The sequence below is a fragment of the Ptiloglossa arizonensis genome, unplaced genomic scaffold, assembly GCF_051014685.1.
Source record: "Ptiloglossa arizonensis isolate GNS036 unplaced genomic scaffold, iyPtiAriz1_principal scaffold0077, whole genome shotgun sequence".
NCBI classification, from domain to species: domain Eukaryota; kingdom Metazoa; phylum Arthropoda; class Insecta; order Hymenoptera; family Colletidae; genus Ptiloglossa; species Ptiloglossa arizonensis.
In genome coordinates, this window is record NW_027478447.1 from 952,828 (window position 1) to 969,240 (window position 16,413).

The following is a 16,413-nucleotide window of genomic DNA, read 5'->3' on the forward strand; positions in this document are numbered from 1 at the left end:
CTTATACGTTATACGTTATACGTTATACGTTATACATTATACGTTGTACGTTGAACGTTGTACGTTATACGTTATACGTTATACGTCATACGTTATACGTTATACGTTATACGTTATACGTTATACGTTATACGTTATACGTTATACGTTATACGTTATACGTTATAAGTTATACGTTATACGTTATACGTTATACGTTATACGTTCTACGTTATACGTTATACGTTAAACGTTGTACGTTATACGTTATACGTCATACGTTATACGTTATACGTTATACGTTATACGTTCTACGTTATACGTTATACGTTAAACGTTGTACGTTATACGTTATACGTTATACGTTATACGTTATACGTTATACGTTATACGTTATACGTTATACGTTATACGTTATACCCTATACGTTATACGTTATGCGTTATAGGATATACGTTATACGTTATACGTTGTACGTTATACGTTATACGTTATACGTTATACGTTATACGTTATACGATATACGTAATATGTAATACGTCATACGTTTTACGTTAATCGTTATACGTTATACGTTATACGCTATACGTTATACGTTATACGTTATACGTTATACGTTATACGTTATACGTTACACGTTATACGTTATGCGTTATAGGATATACGTTATACGTTATACGTTGTACGTTATACGTTATACGTTGTACGTTATACGTTCTACGTTATACGTTATAAGTTAAACGTTGTACGTTATACGTTATACGTTATACGTTATACGTTATACGTTATACGTTATACGTTATACGTTATACGTTATACGTTATACGTTATACGTTATACGTTATACGTTATACGTTATACGTTATACGTTATACGTTATACGTTATACGTTATACGTTATACGTTATACGTTATACGTTATACGTTATACGTTATACGTTATACGTTATACGTTATACGTTATACGTTATACGTTATACGTTATACGTTATACGTTATACGTTATACGTTATACGTTATACCTTATACGTTATACGTTATGCGTTATAGGATATACGTTATACGTTATACGTTGTACGTTATACGTTATACGTTGTACGTTATACGTTCTACGTTCTACGTTATACGTTATACGTTGTACGTTATACGTTATACGTTATATGTTATACGTCATGCGATATACGTTATACGTTATTCGTTACACGGTATACGTTAAACGTTGTACGTTATACGTTATACGTTATACGTTATACGTTATACGTTGTACGGTATACGTTATACGTTATACGTTATACGCCATACGTTATACGTTAAACGTTGTACGTTATACGTTATACGTCATACGTTATACGTTATACGTTATACGTTATACGTTCTACGTTATACGTTATACGTTAAACGTTGTACGTTATACGTTATACGTTATGCGTTATAAGTTAAACGTTGTACGTTATACGTTATACGTTATACGTTATACCTTATACGTTATACGTTATACGTTATACGTTATACATTATACGTTGTACGTTGAACGTTGTACGTTATACATTATACGTTATACGTTATACGTTATACGTTATACGTTATACGTTATACGTTATACGTTATACGTTATACGTTATACGTTATACGTTATACGTTATACGTTATACGACATACGTTATACGTTATACGTTATACGTTATACGTTATACGTTATACGTTATACGTTATACGTTATACGTTATACGTTATACGTTATACGTTATACGTTATACGTTATGCGTTATAGGATATACGTTATACGCTATACGTTGTACGTTATACGTTATACGTTGTACGTTATACGTTCTACGTTATACGTTATACGTTAAACGTTGTACGTTATACGTTATACGTCATACGTTATACGTTATACGTTATACGTTATACGTTATACGTTCTACGTTATACGTTATACGTTAAACGTTGTACGTTATACGTTATACGTTATACGTTATACGTTATACGTTATACGTTATACGTTATACGTTATACGTTATACCTTATACGTTATACGTTATACGTTATACGTTATACGTTATACGTTATACGTTATACGTTATACGTTATGCGTTATACGTTATACGTTATACGTTATACGTTATACGTTATACGTTGTACGTTATACGTTATACGTTATACGTTATACCTTATACGTTATACGTGATGCGTTATAGGATATACGTTATACGTTATACGTTGTACGTTATACGTTATACGTTATACGTTATACGTTATACGTTATACGTTATACGTTATACGTTATACGTTATACGTTATACGTTATACGTTATACGTTATACGTTATACCTTATACGTTATACGTTATGCGTTATAGGATATACGTTATACGTTATACGTTGTACGTTATACGTTATACGTTATACGTTATACGTTATACGTTATACGATATACGTAATATGTAATACGTCATACGTTTTACGTTAATCGTTATACGTTATACGTTATACGCTATACGTTATACGTTATACGTTATACGTTATACGTTATATGTTATACGTTATACATTATACGTTATACGTTATACGTTATACATTATACGTTATACGTTATACGTTATACGTTATACGTTATACGTTATACGTTATACGACATACGTTATACGTTATACGTTATACGTTATACGTTATACGTTATACGTTATACGTTATACGTTATACGTTATACGTTATACGTTATACGTTATACGTTACACGTTATACGTTATACGTTATACGTTATACGTTATACGTTATACGTTATGCGTTATAGAATATACGTTATACGTTATACGTTATACGTTGTACGTTATACGTTATACGTTCTACGTTATACGTTATACGTTAAACGTTAAACGTTGTACGTTATACGTTATACGTTATACGTTATACGTTATACGTTATACGTTATACGTTATACGTTATGCGTTATAGGATATACGTTATACGTTATACGTTGTACGTTATACGTTATACGTTGTACGTTATACGTTCTACGTTATACGTTATACGTTAAACGTTGTACGTTATACGTTATACGTCATACGTTATACGTTATACGTTATACGTTATACGTTCTACGTTATACGTTATACGTTATACGTTATACGTTATACGTTATACGTTATACGTTATACGTTATACGTTATACGTTATACGTTATACGTTATACGTTATATCTTATACGTTATACGTTATGCGTTATAGGATATACGTTATACGTTATACGTTGTACGTTATACGTTATACGTTGTACGTTAAACGTTCTACGTTATACGTTATACGTTAAACGTTGTACGTTATACGTTATACGTTATACGTTATACGTTATACGTTATACGTTATACGTTATACGTTATACGTTATACGTTACACGTTATACGTTATGCGTTATAGGATATACGTTATACGTTATACGTTATACGTTATACGTTATACGTTATACGTTATACGTTATACGTTATACGTTATACGTTATACGTTATACGTTATACGTTATACGTTATACGTTATACGTTATACGTTATACCTTATACGTTATACGTTATGCGTTATAGGATATACGTTATACGTTATACGTTGTACGTTATACGTTATACGTTGTACGTTATACGTTCTACGTTCTACGTTATACGTTAAACGTTGTACGTTATACGTTATACGTCATACGTTATACGTTATACGTTATACGTTATACGTTCTACGTTACACGTTATACGTTATGCGTTATACGTTATACGTTATACGTTATACGTTATACGTTATACGTTATACGTTATACGTTATACGTTATACGTTATACGTTATACGTTATACGTTCTACGTTCTACGTTATACGTTAAACGTTGTACGTTATACGTTATACGTCATACGTTATACGTTATACGTTATACGTTAAACGTTGTACGTTATACGTTATACGTCATACGTTATACGTTATACGTTATACGTTATACGTTCTACGTTATACGTTATACGTTAAACGTTGTACGTTATAGGTTATACGTTATACGTTATAAGTTAAACGTTGTACGTTATACGTTATACGTTATACGTTATACCTTATACGTTATACGTTATACGTTATACGTTATACATTATACGTTGTACGTTGAACGTTGTACGTTATACGTTATACGTTATACGTTATACGTTATACGTTATACGTTATACGTTATACGTTATACGTTATACGTTATACGTTATACGTTATACGTTATACGTTATACGACATACGTTATACGTTATACGTTATACGTTATACGTTATACGTTATACGTTATACGTTATACGTTATACGTTATACGTTATACGTTATACGTTATACGTTATGCGTTATAGGATATACGTTATACGCTATACGTTGTACGTTATACGTTATACGTTGTACGTTATACGTTCTACGTTATACGTTATACGTTAAACGTTGTACGTTATACGTTATACGTCATACGTTATACGTTATACGTTATACGTTATACGTTATACGTTATACGTTCTACGTTATACGTTATACGTTAAACGTTGTACGTTATACGTTATACGTTATACGTTATACGTTATACGTTATACGTTATACGTTATACGTTATACGTTATACCTTATACGTTATACGTTATACGTTATACGTTATACATTATACGTTGTACGTTGAACGTTGTACGTTATACGTTATACGTTATACGTCATACGTTATACGTTATACGTTATACGTTATACGTTATACGTTATACGTTATACGTTATACGTTATACGTTATACGTTATAAGTTATACGTTATACGTTATACGTTATACGTTATACGTTCTACGTTATACGTTATACGTTAAACGTTGTACGTTATACGTTATACGTCATACGTTATACGTTATACGTTATACGTTATACGTTCTACGTTATACGTTATACGTTAAACGTTGTACGTTATACGTTATACGTTATACGTTATACGTTATACGTTATACGTTATACGTTATACGTTATACGTTATACGTTATACCCTATACGTTATACGTTATGCGTTATAGGATATACGTTATACGTTATACGTTGTACGTTATACGTTATACGTTATACGTTATACGTTATACGTTATACGATATACGTAATATGTAATACGTCATACGTTTTACGTTAATCGTTATACGTTATACGTTATACGCTATACGTTATACGTTATACGTTATACGTTATACGTTATACGTTATACGTTACACGTTATACGTTATGCGTTATAGGATATACGTTATACGTTATACGTTGTACGTTATACGTTATACGTTGTACGTTATACGTTCTACGTTATACGTTATAAGTTAAACGTTGTACGTTATACGTTATACGTTATACGTTATACGTTATACGTTATACGTTATACGTTATACGTTATACGTTATACGTTATACGTTATACGTTATACGTTATACGTTATACGTTATACGTTATACGTTATACGTTATACGTTATACGTTATACGTTATACGTTATACGTTATACGTTATACGTTATACGTTATACGTTATACGTTATACGTTATACGTTATACGTTATACGTTATACGTTATACGTTATACGTTATACGTTATACGTTATACCTTATACGTTATACGTTATGCGTTATAGGATATACGTTATACGTTATACGTTGTACGTTATACGTTATACGTTGTACGTTATACGTTCTACGTTCTACGTTATACGTTAAACGTTGTACGTTATACGTTATACGTCATACGTTATACGTTATACGTTATACGTTATACGTTCTACGTTACACGTTATACGTTATGCGTTATACGTTATACGTTATACGTTATACGTTATACGTTATACGTTATACGTTATACGTTATACGTTATACGTTATACGTTATACGTTCTACGTTCTACGTTATACGTTAAACGTTGTACGTTATACGTTATACGTCATACGTTATACGTTATACGTTATACGTTATACGTTCTACGTTATACGTTATACGTTAAACGTTGTACGTTATACGTTATACGTTATACGTTATACGTTTTACGTTATACGTTATGCGTTATACGTTATACGTTATACGTTATATGTTATACGTTATACGTTATACGTTATGCGTTATACGTTATACGATATACGTAATATGTAATACGTCATACGTTTTACGTTAATCGTTATACGTTATACGTTATACGCTATACGTTATACGTTATACGTTATACGTTATACGTTATACGTTATACGTTATACGTTCTACGTTATACGTTATACGTTAAACGTTGTACGTTATACGTTATACGTTATACGTTATACGTTATACGTTATACGTTATACGTTATACGTTATACGTTATACGTTACACGTTATACGTTACACGTTATACGTTATACGTTATACGTTATACGTTATACGTTATACGTTATACGTTATACGTTATACGTTATACGTTATACGTTATGCGTTATAGGATATACGTTATACGTTATACGTTGTACGTTATACGTTATACGTTATATGTTATACGTCATGCGATATACGTTATACGTTATTCGTTACACGGTATACGTTAAACGTTGTACGTTATACGTTATACGTTATACGTTATACGTTATACGTTGTACGGTATACGTTATACGTTATACGTTATACGCCATACGTTATACGTTAAACGTTGTACGTTATACGTTATACGTCATACGTTATACGTTATACGTTATACGTTATACGTTCTACGTTATACGTTATACGTTAAACGTTGTACGTTATACGTTATACGTTATACGTTATAAGTTAAACGTTGTACGTTATACGTTATACGTTATACGTTATACCTTATACGTTATACGTTATACGTTATACGTTATACATTATACGTTGTACGTTGAACGTTGTACGTTATACATTATACGTTATACGTTATACGTTATACGTTATACGTTATACGTTATACGTTATACGTTATACGTTATACGTTATACGTTATACGTTATACGTTATACGTTATACGACATACGTTATACGTTATACGTTATACGTTATACGTTATACGTTATACGTTATACGTTATACGTTATACGTTATACGTTATACGTTATACGTTATACGTTATACGTTATACGTTATGCGTTATAGAATATACGTTATACGTTATACGTTGTACGTTATACGTTATACGTTCTACGTTATACGTTATACGTTAAACGTTGTACGTTATACGTTATACGTTATACGTTATACGTTATACGTTATACGTTATACGTTACACGTTATACGTTATACGTTATACGTTATACGTTATTCGTTATACGTTAGACGTTGTACGTTATACGTTATACGTTATACGTTATACGCTATACGTTATACGTTATACGTTATACGTTATACGTTATACGTTATACGTTATACGTTATACGTTATACGTTATACGTTATACGTTATACGTTATACGTTATACCTTATACGTTATACGTTATGCGTTATAGGATATACGTTATACGTTATACGTTGTACGTTATACGTTATACGTTATACGTTATACGTTATACGTTATACGTTATACGATATACGTAATATGTAATACGTCATACGTTTTACGTTAATCGTTATACGTTATACGTTATACGCTATACGTTATACGTTATACGTTATACGTTATACGTTATACGTTATACGTTATACGTTATGCGTTATACGTTATACGTTATACGTTATACGTTATACGTTATACGTTGTACGTTATACGTTATACGTTATACGTTAATCGTTATACGTTGTACGTTATACGTTATACGTTATACGTTATACGCTATACGTTATACGTTATACGTTATACGTTATACGTTATACGTTATACGTTATACGTTATACGTTATACGTTATACGTTATACGTTATACGTTATACGTTATACGTTATATCCTATACGTTATACGTTATGCGTTATAGGATATACGTTATACGTTATACGTTGTACGTTATACGTTATACGTTGTACGTTAAACGTTCTACGTTATACGTTATACGTTAAACGTTGTACGTTATACGTTATACGTTATACGTTATACGTTATACGTTATGCGTTATAGGATATACGTTATACATTATACGTTGTACGTTATACGTTATACGTTGTACGTTATACGTTCTACGTTATACGTTATAAGTTAAACGTTGTACGTTATACGTTATACGTTATACGTTATACGTTATACGTTATACGTTATACGTTATACGTTATACGTTATACGTTATACGTTATACGTTATACGTTATACGTTATACGTTATACGTTATACGTTATACGTTATACGTTATACGTTATACGTTATACGTTATACGTTATACGTTATACGTTATACGTTATACGTTATACGTTATACGTTATACGTTATACGTTATACGTTATACGTTATACGTTATACGTTATACGTTATACGTTATACGTTATACGTTATACGTTATACGTTATACGTTATACGTTATACGTTATACGACATACGTTATACGTTATACGTTATACGTTATACGTTATACGTTATACGTTATACGTTATACGTTATACGTTATACGTTATACGTTATACGTTATACGTTATGCGTTATAGGATATACGTTATACGCTATACGTTGTACGTTATACGTTATACGTTGTACGTTATACGTTCTACGTTATACGTTATACGTTAAACGTTGTACGTTATACGTTATACGTCATACGTTATACGTTATACGTTATACGTTATACGTTATACGTTATACGTTCTACGTTATACGTTATACGTTAAACGTTGTACGTTATACGTTATACGTTATACGTTATACGTTATACGTTATACGTTATACGTTATACGTTATACGTTATACCTTATACGTTATACGTTATACGTTATACGTTATACATTATACGTTGTACGTTGAACGTTGTACGTTATACGTTATACGTTATACGTCATACGTTATACGTTATACGTTATACGTTATACGTTATACGTTATACGTTATACGTTATACGTTATACGTTATACGTTATAAGTTATACGTTATACGTTATACGTTATACGTTATACGTTCTACGTTATACGTTATACGTTAAACGTTGTACGTTATACGTTATACGTCATACGTTATACGTTATACGTTATACGTTATACGTTCTACGTTATACGTTATACGTTAAACGTTGTACGTTATACGTTATACGTTATACGTTATACGTTATACGTTATACGTTATACGTTATACGTTATACGTTATACGTTATACCCTATACGTTATACGTTATGCGTTATAGGATATACGTTATACGTTATACGTTGTACGTTATACGTTATACGTTATACGTTATACGTTATACGTTATACGATATACGTAATATGTAATACGTCATACGTTTTACGTTAATCGTTATACGTTATACGTTATACGCTATACGTTATACGTTATACGTTATACGTTATACGTTATACGTTATACGTTACACGTTATACGTTATGCGTTATAGGATATACGTTATACGTTATACGTTGTACGTTATACGTTATACGTTGTACGTTATACGTTCTACGTTATACGTTATAAGTTAAACGTTGTACGTTATACGTTATACGTTATACGTTATACGTTATACGTTATACGTTATACGTTATACGTTATACGTTATACGTTATACGTTATACGTTATACGTTATACGTTATACGTTATACGTTATACGTTATACGTTATACGTTATACGTTATACGTTATACGTTATACGTTATACGTTATACGTTATACGTTATACGTTATACGTTATACGTTATACGTTATACGTTATACGTTATACGTTATACGTTATACGTTATACGTTATACGTTATACGTTATACCTTATACGTTATACGTTATGCGTTATAGGATATACGTTATACGTTATACGTTGTACGTTATACGTTATACGTTGTACGTTATACGTTCTACGTTCTACGTTATACGTTAAACGTTGTACGTTATACGTTATACGTCATACGTTATACGTTATACGTTATACGTTATACGTTCTACGTTACACGTTATACGTTATGCGTTATACGTTATACGTTATACGTTATACGTTATACGTTATACGTTATACGTTATACGTTATACGTTATACGTTATACGTTATACGTTCTACGTTCTACGTTATACGTTAAACGTTGTACGTTATACGTTATACGTCATACGTTATACGTTATACGTTATACGTTATACGTTCTACGTTATACGTTATACGTTAAACGTTGTACGCTATACGTTATACGTTATACGTTATACGTTATACGTTATACGTTATACGTTATACGTTCTACGTTATACGTTATACGTTAAACGTTGTACGTTATACGTTATACGTTATACGTTATACGTTATACGTTATACGTTATACGTTATACGTTATACGTTATACGTTACACGTTATACGTTACACGTTATACGTTATACGTTATACGTTATACGTTATACGTTATACGTTATACGTTATACGTTATACGTTATACGTTATACGTTATGCGTTATAGGATATACGTTATACGTTATACGTTGTACGTTATACGTTATACGTTATATGTTATACGTCATGCGATATACGTTATACGTTATTCGTTACACGGTATACGTTAAACGTTGTACGTTATACGTTATACGTTATACGTTATACGTTATACGTTGTACGGTATACGTTATACGTTATACGTTATACGCCATACGTTATACGTTAAACGTTGTACGTTATACGTTATACGTCATACGTTATACGTTATACGTTATACGTTATACGTTCTACGTTATACGTTATACGTTAAACGTTGTACGTTATACGTTATACGTTATACGTTATAAGTTAAACGTTGTACGTTATACGTTATACGTTATACGTTATACCTTATACGTTATACGTTATACGTTATACGTTATACATTATACGTTGTACGTTGAACGTTGTACGTTATACATTATACGTTATACGTTATACGTTATACGTTATACGTTATACGTTATACGTTATACGTTATACGTTATACGTTATACGTTATACGTTATACGTTATACGTTATACGACATACGTTATACGTTATACGTTATACGTTATACGTTATACGTTATACGTTATACGTTATACGTTATACGTTATACGTTATACGTTATACGTTATACGTTATACGTTATACGTTATGCGTTATAGAATATACGTTATACGTTATACGTTGTACGTTATACGTTATACGTTCTACGTTATACGTTATACGTTAAACGTTGTACGTTATACGTTATACGTTATACGTTATACGTTATACGTTATACGTTATACGTTACACGTTATACGTTATACGTTATACGTTATACGTTATTCGTTATACGTTAGACGTTGTACGTTATACGTTATACGTTATACGTTATACGCTATACGTTATACGTTATACGTTATACGTTATACGTTATACGTTATACGTTATACGTTATACGTTATACGTTATACGTTATACGTTATACGTTATACGTTATACCTTATACGTTATACGTTATGCGTTATAGGATATACGTTATACGTTATACGTTGTACGTTATACGTTATACGTTATACGTTATACGTTATACGTTATACGTTATACGATATACGTAATATGTAATACGTCATACGTTTTACGTTAATCGTTATACGTTATACGTTATACGCTATACGTTATACGTTATACGTTATACGTTATACGTTATACGTTATACGTTATACGTTATGCGTTATACGTTATACGTTATACGTTATACGTTATACGTTATACGTTGTACGTTATACGTTATACGTTATACGTTAATCGTTATACGTTGTACGTTATACGTTATACGTTATACGTTATACGCTATACGTTATACGTTATACGTTATACGTTATACGTTATACGTTATACGTTATACGTTATACGTTATACGTTATACGTTATACGTTATACGTTATACGTTATACGTTATACGTTATATCCTATACGTTATACGTTATGCGTTATAGGATATACGTTATACGTTATACGTTGTACGTTATACGTTATACGTTGTACGTTAAACGTTCTACGTTATACGTTATACGTTAAACGTTGTACGTTATACGTTATACGTTATACGTTATACGTTATACGTTATGCGTTATAGGATATACGTTATACATTATACGTTGTACGTTATACGTTATACGTTGTACGTTATACGTTCTACGTTATACGTTATAAGTTAAACGTTGTACGTTATACGTTATACGTTATACGTTATACGTTATACGTTATACGTTATACGTTATACGTTATACGTTATACGTTATACGTTATACGTTATACGTTATACGTTATACGTTATACGTTATACGTTATACGTTATACGTTATACGTTATACGTTATACGTTATACGTTATACGTTATACGTTATACGTTATACGTTATACGTTATACGTTATACGTTATACGTTATACGTTATACGTTATACGTTATACGTTATACGTTATACGTTATACGTTATACGTTATACGTTATACGTTATACGTTATACGTTATACCTTATACGTTATACGTTATGCGTTATAGGATATACGTTATACGTTATACGTTGTACGTTATACGTTATACGTTGTACGTTATACGTTCTACGTTCTACGTTATACGTTAAACGTTGTACGTTATACGTTATACGTCATACGTTATACGTTATACGTTATACGTTATACGTTCTACGTTACACGTTATACGTTATGCGTTATACGTTATACGTTATACGTTATACGTTATACGTTATACGTTATACGTTATACGTTATACGTTATACGTTATACGTTATACGTTCTACGTTCTACGTTATACGTTAAACGTTGTACGTTATACGTTATACGTCATACGTTATACGTTATACGTTATACGTTAAACGTTGTACGTTATACGTTATACGTCATACGTTATACGTTATACGTTATACGTTATACGTTCTACGTTATACGTTATACGTTAAACGTTATGCGTTATAGGATATACGTTATACGTTATACGTTGTACGTTATACGTTATACGTTGTACGTTAAACGTTCTACGTTATACGTTATACGTTAAACGTTGTACGTTATACGTTATACGTTATACGTTATACGTTATACGTTATACGTTATACGTTATACGTTATACGTTATACGTTATACGTTATACGTTATACGTTATACGTTATAGGATATACGTAATACGTTATACGTTGTACGTTATACGTTATACGTTATACGTTAAACGTTGTACGTTATACGTTATACGTTATACGTTATACGTTATACGTTATACGTTATACGTTATACGTTATACGTTATGCGTTATAGGATATACGTTATACGTTATACGTTGTACGTTATACGTTATACGTTGTACGTTATACGTTCTACGTTATACGTTATAAGTTAAACGTTGTACGTTATACGTTATACGTTATACGTTATACGTTATACGTTATACGTTATACGTTATACGTTATACGTTATACGTTATACGTTATACGTTATACGTTACACGTTATACGTTATACGTTATACGTTATACGTTATACGTTATACGTTATACGTTATACGTTACACGTTATACGTTATACGTTACACGTTATACGTTATGCGTTATAGGATATACGTTATACGTTATACGTTGTACGTTATACGTTATACGTTGTACGTTATACGTTCTACGTTATACGTTATAAGTTAAACGTTGTACGTTATACGTTATACGTTATACGTTATACGTTATACGTTCTACGTTCTACGTTATACGTTGTACGTTAAACGTTGTACGTTATACGTTATACGTTATACGTTATACGTTATACATTATACGTTATACGTTATACGTTATACGTTATACCTTATACGTTATACGTTATACGTTATACGTTATACATTATACGTTGTACGTTGAACGTTGTACGTTATACGTTATACGTTATACGTTATACGTTATACGTTATACGTTATACGTTATACGTTATACGTTATACGTTATACGTTATACGTTATACGTTATACGTTATACGACATACGTTATACGTTATACGTTATACGTTATACGTTATACGTTATATCTTATACGTTATACGTTATGCGTTATAGGATATACGTTATACGTTATACGTTGTACGTTATACGTTATACGTTGTACGTTATACGTTCTACGTTATACGTTATACGTTAAACGTTGTACGTTATACGTTATACGTCATACGTTATACGTTATACGTTATACGTTATACGTTCTACGTTATACGTTATACGTTATACGTTATACGTTATACGTTATACGTTATACGTTATACGTTATACGTTATACGTTATACGTTATACGTTATACGTTATATCTTATACGTTATACGTTATGCGTTATAGGATATACGTTATACGTTATACGTTGTACGTTATACGTTATACGTTGTACGTTAAACGTTCTACGTTATACGTTATACGTTAAACGTTAAACGTTGTACGTTATACGTTATACGTTATACGTTATACGTTATACGTTATACGTTATACGTTATACGTTATACGTTATACGTTATAGGATATACGTAATACGTTATACGTTGTACGTTATACGTTATACGTTATACGTTAAACGTTGTACGTTATACGTTATACGTTATACGTTATACGTTATACGTTATACGTTATACGTTATACGTTATACGTTATACGTTATACGTTATACGTTATGCGTTATAGGATATACGTTATACGTTATACGTTGTACGTTATACGTTATACGTTGTACGTTATACGTTCTACGTTATACGTTATAAGTTAAACGTTGTACGTTATACGTTATACGTTATACGTTATACGTTATACGTTATACGTTATACGTTATACGTTATACGTTATACGTTATACGTTATACGTTATACGTTATACGTTACACGTTATACGTTATACGTTATACGTTATACGTTATACGTTATACGTTATACGTTATACGTTATACGTTATACGTTACACGTTATACGTTATGCGTTATAGGATATACGTTATACGTCATACGTTGTACGTTATACGTTATACGTTGTACGTTATACGTTCTACGTTATACGTTATAAGTTAAACGTTGTACGTTATACGTTATACGTTATACGTTATACATTATACGTTATACGTTATACGTTATACGTTATACGTTATACGTTATACGTTATACGTTATACGTTATACGTTATACGTTATACGTTATACGTTATACGTTATACGTTATACGTTATACGTTATACGTTATACGTTATACGTTATACGTTATACGTTATACGTTATACGTTATACGTTATACGTTATACGTTATACGTTATACGTTATACGTTATACGTTATGCGTTATACGTTATACGTTATACGTTATACGTTATACCTTATACGTTATACGTTATGCGTTATAGGATATACGTTATACGTTATACGTTGTACGTTATACGTTATACGTTGTACGTTATACGTTCTACGTTCTACGTTATACGTTAAACGTTGTACGTTATACGTTATACGTCATACGTTATACGTTATACGTTATACGTTATACGTTATACGTTCTACGTTACACGTTATACGTTATGCGTTATACGTTATACGTTATACGTTATACGTTATACGTTATACGTTATACGTTATACGTTTTACGTTATACGTTATACGTTATACGTTCTACGTTCTACGTTATACGTTAAACGTTGTACGTTATACGTTATACGTCATACGTTATACGTTATACGTTATACGTTAAACGTTGTACGTTATACGTTATACGTCATACGTTATACGTTATACGTTATACGTTATACGTTCTACGTTATACGTTATACGTTAAACGTTGTACGTTATAGGTTATACGTTATACGTTATAAGTTAAACGTTGTACGTTATACGTTATACGTTATACGTTATACCTTATACGTTATACGTTATACGTTATACGTTATACATTATACGTTGTACGTTGAACGTTGTACGTTATACGTTATACGTTATACGTTATACGTTATACGTTATACGTTATACGTTATACGTTATACGTTATACGTTATACGTTATACGTTATACGTTATACGTTATACGACATACGTTATACGTTATACGTTATACGTTATACGTTATACGTTATACGTTATACGTTATACGTTATACGTTATACGTTATACGTTATACGTTATACGTTATACGTTATACGTTATGCGTTATAGGATATACGTTATACGCTATACGTTGTACGTTATACGTTATACGTTGTACGTTATACGTTCTACGTTATACGTTATACGTTAAACGTTGTACGTTATACGTTATACGTCATACGTTATACGTTATACGTTATACGTTATACGTTATACGTTCTACGTTATACGTTATACGTTAAACGTTGTACGTTATACGTTAT